Source organism: Bos grunniens, chromosome 23 (assembly GCF_055505025.1).
Source record: "Bos grunniens cultivar Pamir isolate PY7600 chromosome 23, Bosgru_T2T1.0, whole genome shotgun sequence".
NCBI classification, from domain to species: Eukaryota; Metazoa; Chordata; class Mammalia; order Artiodactyla; family Bovidae; genus Bos; species Bos grunniens.
In genome coordinates this window covers 44,002,879-44,008,878 of record NC_141187.1, presented here as the reverse complement: position 1 = coordinate 44,008,878, position 6,000 = coordinate 44,002,879, and the positions used below count along the sequence as shown (strand labels likewise).

At 51.3% G+C, this 6,000-nt stretch overlaps 2 long non-coding RNA genes across 4 annotated transcripts in view; one reads left to right on the top strand and one right to left on the bottom strand.

Annotated features, from left to right (window-relative positions):
• Positions 1–1,048: 1,048 nt before the first annotated feature.
• LOC147347726 (uncharacterized) overlaps positions 1,049–6,000 on the bottom strand; it is a 24,696-nt gene continuing 19,744 nt past the window's right edge. For 2 of the 3 annotated variants that reach the window (XR_015152774.1, XR_015152775.1), the window contains exons 3-4: positions 3,778–4,038; positions 1,049–3,179 (exon numbers count right to left, since the gene is read on the bottom strand). This is a non-coding gene — a long non-coding RNA (uncharacterized LOC147347726). The remainder of the gene's footprint in view (positions 3,180–3,777; positions 4,039–6,000) is intronic. The other variant, XR_015152776.1, reaches the window with a different exon arrangement.
• Positions 5,551–6,000, top strand: part of LOC147347725 (uncharacterized) — a 26,230-nt gene continuing 25,780 nt past the window's right edge. Inside the window, exon 1 of the long non-coding RNA XR_015152777.1 lies at positions 5,551–5,849. This is a non-coding gene — a long non-coding RNA (uncharacterized LOC147347725). The remainder of the gene's footprint in view (positions 5,850–6,000) is intronic.

The following is a 6,000-nucleotide window of genomic DNA, read 5'->3' as shown; positions in this document are numbered from 1 at the left end:
AAGGTGTGGTTGTTTGAATTGGCTTGGAGAAGGCTGATGGCTGAAAAGAGAAAGGTGTTAAAACCCTCCCAGCCACCCCTTGGCGCCTACAAAAGCCTGGCGGTTGTGTGAGCCTGCGTTAAGATAAAGTGACTTTTTCAGGAGACCAGTCTGCAAGTGCTTTTCTGTTCCTAGTCTGTAACTAGAGATCTTAATCTCCACACAGAGCAGAGGTTCATGTCTAGACACTCTTCAGTCTAAAGAGCGTGGAGGGAGAAGGAAGGAAGGAACACTTTTTGAAGGGGTCAGAGAATGGAGGTAGAGCTCGTGGTCCCAAGGAGAAATGCCTGCGCCCTGGGTGGGGCAGCACTCACCCACTTAATTCTTGGAGCTCTCAGACTGTTCGTCTGTCATGGGCCTGTCTACTTTCTGCAAAGGAGGGCGGCATGGAAGTGGGCAGCTGGATTTATGATGATATTTCCATGTCAGGCTGCTCGGCACCCACACATTACACATCATACGTGACCTTTGATTCCCCTGTGTTGCTAATGTCATTTGGGGCCTCCTTCCTTTGAAGAAGACTTGGGAGAGGACCAAAGGGCAATCAGTGCCTCTAGCTTCCCACTGACAGCGAGGCAGCTCCAAACTGGGACCCCTGATTTCCATTTCAAAACTGCGTTCAATTTAGTTGATTTAAAGGACTTGACTTTGCTCTGTGAAATGACTGTGGCCGGCGAGCTCCGCCCGTGGCTCTTTGAAAGACATAAACACGCTCCCTGCGGGGACTGATGGAGCTGTGCCACCCATTGTTTATCTAAAAACAGCGTTTTATTATTGTCGCTCAATTAGTCCAGACAGCGGACACAAATGACTCTCCACGGCTCCATGCCTGCCCTGCGCACCACATATAAATGCCAAAGACGGCTCTAATAGCTGGCTAATAAAATCAAAATGTGCCTGTATTGACTCCGCGATTACTCAGATCGTCACCCTTTCTTCTGAAATCTCTTCTTAATCTAATTATGCACAATATTTTCACTTTAGTAAAAGAACATTAAACTGAGTAATCAACAGTTCTGTTCTCAATTTATTTATAAGCAGCCAACCAAGGGTCTTCTGAACGTAAACTTCGGAGGGGAGTTTATTTTCTATAAACAAATGAGCATATTTTTCCCCCTCAAGGTCAAAATATTATTGCCTGTGTAGGGTTTTTTCCTATAAACTTTTTTTTTTTCTAAAAGTTGCACAATCTGTCATTTCAGAGACACCCACGAAAAGCCACTCCTAATCACTTGCAGAAGATAAGTTTGGCCCTGTTTATACTCACTGCTGTGAAAATGCTATTATACGCAAATGTTTCGTGTGTTTTGCAAACATATTCTCTCACACACACGTACTCATCGCAGAGGCAGTGTCTGAAGTAGCAAAGGTCTTTTGAAAAAGACAGAAAAAGGAATGCATTGAGCCCCTTAACATTTCCCATTTTTCAAATCCGTCTTAGAAGCACGGGAGACCGATGCTTAAAAATCACATGTGCCATTGATTGCGTCTGAATACCACTCTGTGAATGGAAAGATGCCTGCTGTCTGCCTCGGGCCTCTAGTTGATGACCGAGCAGGCTGAGGGTCAGAGAAGGAAGGAGATTGAAGGAAGGTGAGCAACCACATTAGTGACAAGTGGATGGCTGGGACCGAAGCGTGCCAATCACATCCCTGGACTGGTGTGTGACTGAGGCACAAAATCCAAGAGCTGGGGTAGTGAGGCTTTGTCCTTCTAGCGGGGGTCATCAGGAGACGCTGCGGGTAAGGATAGGTGTTGAGTCCAGCTGCTTCGCAGTGGCCTCCCCGCCCCTCAAATCCTTCTACGCGTATCCTTTCCCCCCAGACGTACACACGCGCACACTTCGGTAACAGAACATTTGTAAAGCTTTCGTTTGAGTTTCAGGTTGGAACACCTCCAGGCCAAACATAAAGAAAATCTCCAGGCTGGCGCTCTGCTCCCTCAGGGCCCCTGCCAGGCTCCCTCTGGTTCCTGCCATGGATGGGGAACCAGCATTACCTCACGTCTCAAAACTCCGTCTCTGGGCAGGCTCGCTCTTGCCCCTCTGTGCTCCCTCTTCGGGGTGAGAAGAAGGCAGATGCGGGGGGTACGGGGTGGGGGGTGGTGATGTTGGCACAGTGGAGGGATTCCTCTTTCCACCCTGAGAAATGACACTGTTGGAGGCAGAAGGCCAAGGTGAAGGAGGCTCCCAAACGGTTCCAACGGCAGAGGTTGGAGGCGGTGGGGTTGGGAGTTTGGGCTCTGCCCTCCTGAGCGGGCTTCGTGCTCGTTCCATTGGACGAGCCTCCACCATTTCATGGGAAGAACAGGAAGCCTGAGGTCATCACCAGAACAGGGCCTACCTTTGGTGCCCAGCAAATGCCTCTGCCGCTTACCCAGCACTGACCTTGGGCACATGTCATGGCTCCTTCTATCTCGGCCTCTTTATCTACAAATATTTCCAACGATTCCTAGCCTTGCCTTCTGGCCATGTGGGACACGCTGAAAAGCACACAGTGTCCCCGCAATGAAGTTCCTCGTCGGAATGGCGGGAAGTGCCAAGGAGAAGGAAGGGGTGCCCGGCGTCCGATTAGGGAGTGAGAGAATGAGTGTTTTGGCAGGAACACAGTGTTATCCCATCAGGTATAAGCTGTGACTCAGGGCTCATCTGCCCTGTGCACGCCTTTAAGACAGAATACAGTTTTTATAATGCCACAGTCTTCCACATCGGTGTCAGCTGGCCGCTTTCCCTTCGCTGTCTGTCTGCCCTCACGGGGTGAACCGCCACTCCATCTGGAAGCAGTTGCCAGTGAGCTGCTCGGTTGAGGGATGGGCTTCCTGTGTTTCCACAGCCCATTTCAACGGTATCAAACTGGGGCTTGAAAAGCTTTTCCTCAGGAAGCCACACGAATGACCCACCAGACAAGTCTATCGTCCTGAAGCGATTCACCCTGAATTTTTAAGCTCTCACCCCTCTTTTAGGTCTGTCTCCTTTTGCCTTCTGAAACCGCAAAGCAGTTAGAGATTCTAATCTCTCAACCCAAGTCACTTTGTCATCGCAGTCAGATGTCACCTGGGGTCACCATCGCCCATCTGTGGTGGAAAGTTCCAAGGAGCTGCAGTTGCTTTTGTGATCTGCCGGTTGACGTGGAGAACACGCCCTGAAACCCAACAGGAAGGTGGTTTTCTGAGGCGGGTTAAAAATATATTTACGTTTGTTTATATCCGAGAGATTATTTTTAGTCTGAGGCAGAGGCCTGACAAGGATCTGGAAGCCTGCGACAGTGTGGCTTAACCAGCGGGATTTGCACTCGCACAAAGCCAGGAGTTTGGCTGTTTCTGCCCCTGGGTGGTAGCCTCACGTCCCTGACTCCCTACCGGTCTCCCAAAGACTTCAGTATCAGGTAAAACGGATCCCAGATCTGCCTTTGCAGCTAATTTCTGTTTCTCTGCAGGCTGGCAGGCCGCCTCGAGGCAGGCCACAGTTGAGAAGCCAAGGGCTGTGTTTCAGGCTCCTCCTTGAGGTTTAGGGACAAGGGATGTGCCTTCAGAAGTCTCTGTGCAAAGCTGGCTCTGTTGCTAATGACGGCGACGTATGTGGCTTCCCAGCTCATGCACCACCATCCCACAACGACCCCCACCTCCATGCAGTCAAGCAGGGGCATGGGGACCAGAACAAGCTGAGATGACTGGCACACCCCCCGGGGACCACAGGCTGACAATAACTCTGGGATTGGTGGCAGGGTTGGGGGCACTCACGAATCACCAGTGACCACGTGGGGCCTCCTGTCCCTGCGCCCCCGTGGATTGCTCCTGCCGGGTTCTCTTGGACCTGCTCTGTGATGACCTGCCAGCCCAGCGCTCTCTGGTCCAGACACGATACAGCCGACGCAGGCAGTGCTCGGCCACACCCCCAAGGGTTCCCTTCTCGTTTTCCTGCTCCAGCTCCAGGTGTGCCGAGCAGGACCTTTGTCGCTTTGGCAGCAGGTTACCCTCCGGGATCTGGAACTACTTTGCCTGCTTGAGAAAAGTAACGAGAATTTGCATCCTTCCAGGGATGACAGGGAAGCCTGGCGTGCTGCAGTCCATGGGGTCGCAGAGAGTCGGACACGACTGAGCGACTGGACAACAAAGGGGTGACAGCCCTTAACCAGCAGATGACAGGCGGAAGTAGGATATAAACACTCCGGCTTCTCTGGGTCCTAATCAGGACCATGGTAGGGGCCATGGGGCTGGAGAGAGGGTCAGCCCCTCATCGCTTCCCTCTCTGGGGCTTTGCACCAAGCTACACCCTTACTTAGTATCCTTCTTCTCTGGGCCTGACTCCCCAAACCTTCTACCGGATTCTCCTGGGGACGTTCCTTAAATGAGTCACTCAGTGTATGCTTGCGGTGAATCTAACCTAAGTAAGAACAACACAAGGCATGCAGGGCAATGCTTGCTCCATGACCCAGGCTGACTTAAAATTCTGCACAAAGTGAGAGCTGCAAGTTGAGTTTTATTTGGGGCAAAATGCGAGTTGCAGCCCAGGAGACAGTACCTCAGATAGCTCTGAGAAACTGCTCCGAAGAGGCAGGTTGCGGCAAGGTTAATATACATGTGATTTGGATGAAGGGGCAATACGGGCAATCTAGCACATATTTTTCCAGAAGGTTTCTACTAGTTTTGTGGAGTCTTTGCTAGTCACAAGGAACAGTCATTGCCCTGAAGGATTTTGGCATTTTTCTAGATATGAGGAGATATAAGAATTGGGTTCATGAAATTGGCTCCTGAAAATATCTATCTGAAGACCTGTCCTACCAGGTTTCTGCCCCCTCAGCACAGAGCGCCTCACTGCTGATCTCCACCCCGAACTCCTCCCATTGAAGGTCAGCAGTTGCAGCAGAAGCTTGTGACTTAATCCCTGGAGAGGTACATGGCAAGTGCTCACGGCAAGTGCCAATTTGTAGTTGACACCCAGAACCAACCCAGTTTCCCCTCAGCTCACATCGTTTGTCATCTCCTTAAAGTTCAGGCTTCTCAGATCAGCCCATAAAGATTCTTCGAGTGAAAGACTCTCTCACGCTGCTGTTGCGCAAGCATAACGGGCAACTGTTTTCCTGTTCCACATGTAAGATCTCGACTCAAAGTCAGCACCAGGGCCCCCGGGGACATTCTACTTCCTAAGTCTTAACTCTGAGTAACATAGGCCTCGGCCAAAGCTTCCAACCACACAGTCACCTCGTGTTTCTCCCTTCCTTGACCCGGCAGAAATGAAAGGCAATGGGGGCCTTGTGTGGCCTTCACTGACTTTGGAAAACTTTTCAAAAATAGTTTCAGTTCCTTTCTTATCATCTCCCCAGAGCCTGATAATTTCTGGAAGGAGGACTATAGGTTCATTGATTCTTGGGGACTCCAGCAGAAAATCAGTCCTGTAGTTCAAGAAAGCTGGACAGAAGCCCCACGTGCTCCCCTGTTGGGAGCCGTCAGCTCCGCCCACCACCCCCCCGCCTCCGCGCCCCTCTCCCTCCCACCCCCCGCCCACCGCTCACCGGGCCCTTTGAGCCTTGGCATTAACTCCTGCTTCTCCGTGGAGCAGGCAGCCATGAACATTACACAACCAGGGAAGAAAATGGAGCAAACTGGGAGAATGCCAGTTCCTCCAGCTTGTCCTTCCTCCTTTTTATATAAACTCCAAGAGCATCAAGTTTAGGAGAAACACCAATGTCGGTTTCAACATGAATGTACCACTGGGCTTGCTGTGATCACTGTTGGTCTTAACTCGACTTCGGAAGCATCGCGAAAATACCAGCTTGGGCCAGAAGAACTACAGGCAAACACTCCAAACTCCTGTGAGTGATTCTGTCTCGGCGCTCACCACCCATATCAGGGCTTGGGTGTGGGGATGGGGAGCGGGGAGGGAGAGCCAGGAAGAGGGGAGTCAGGCACGCCCTCCCCATCCCCCCAGATCTTGGGCTGAGGTTCACCTGTCAAGGCCTGACA